Here is a 739-nt window from a genome sequence, read left to right as displayed (position 1 = left end):
GCTCACTAGCCCACCACCACGACCACTGACCCTCGGTTGACTAAAACAATCATATTGAGGCGGACACAGTTCAGCTAGCTGGCTATAGTCATTCATTTACAACCAGGATTCAGTTAAAAACATAAAATCTAGATTTGCAGACAAGATAAAATCATTTAAGATAAAAGTCTTACTTGACAGAGATCTCACATTGAAGAGAGCCATTTTAAATGTGTTTGTTCTGGGTGCTGGAGTTGGTGCAGTTGTCCTAATCCTTAAGAGATTACTAATATTTCTGTGTGGGATGTGCACGTTTCGGTTTACTGGTCTATACGTGATGATGACAGGAATAGAAGTCTTTGGAACAATGCTGGGAGCAGACGGCTTTACATGCCAGCAGGTGGAGACAGTTGTTTGTGGCAGTGAGGCAGAGATCTGTTCAGTGAGCGGTGGTGAGTCCAGGTGTGCTGCATGAATGATTAGTCATTCACGTAAGTCATGTGTGGACCGCACCACATTCTGTATGTGAGCAGCTAACATTTCTGAGCCCCGTTTGTTTGGGTGAAGTCCGTCTGTCTTAAAAAGAGACATTCTTTGCCAGAAACTATTAAAATTATCCACATAACACACACGGTGAGCCCTGCAGGCGGACTGGAGCCAGTCGTGGAGGCCAAGGAGTCTACTGAAGCGGCCAGCACCGCGACCAACTGTGGGAATGGGACCAGAGATAAAAACGGACTTTCCACACTGCTTTAAAAAG

The sequence above is a fragment of the Micropterus dolomieu genome, linkage group LG23 (assembly GCF_021292245.1).
Source record: "Micropterus dolomieu isolate WLL.071019.BEF.003 ecotype Adirondacks linkage group LG23, ASM2129224v1, whole genome shotgun sequence".
Classification (NCBI taxonomy): Eukaryota; Metazoa; Chordata; class Actinopteri; order Centrarchiformes; family Centrarchidae; genus Micropterus; species Micropterus dolomieu.
This window is presented reverse-complemented; position numbering follows the sequence as displayed.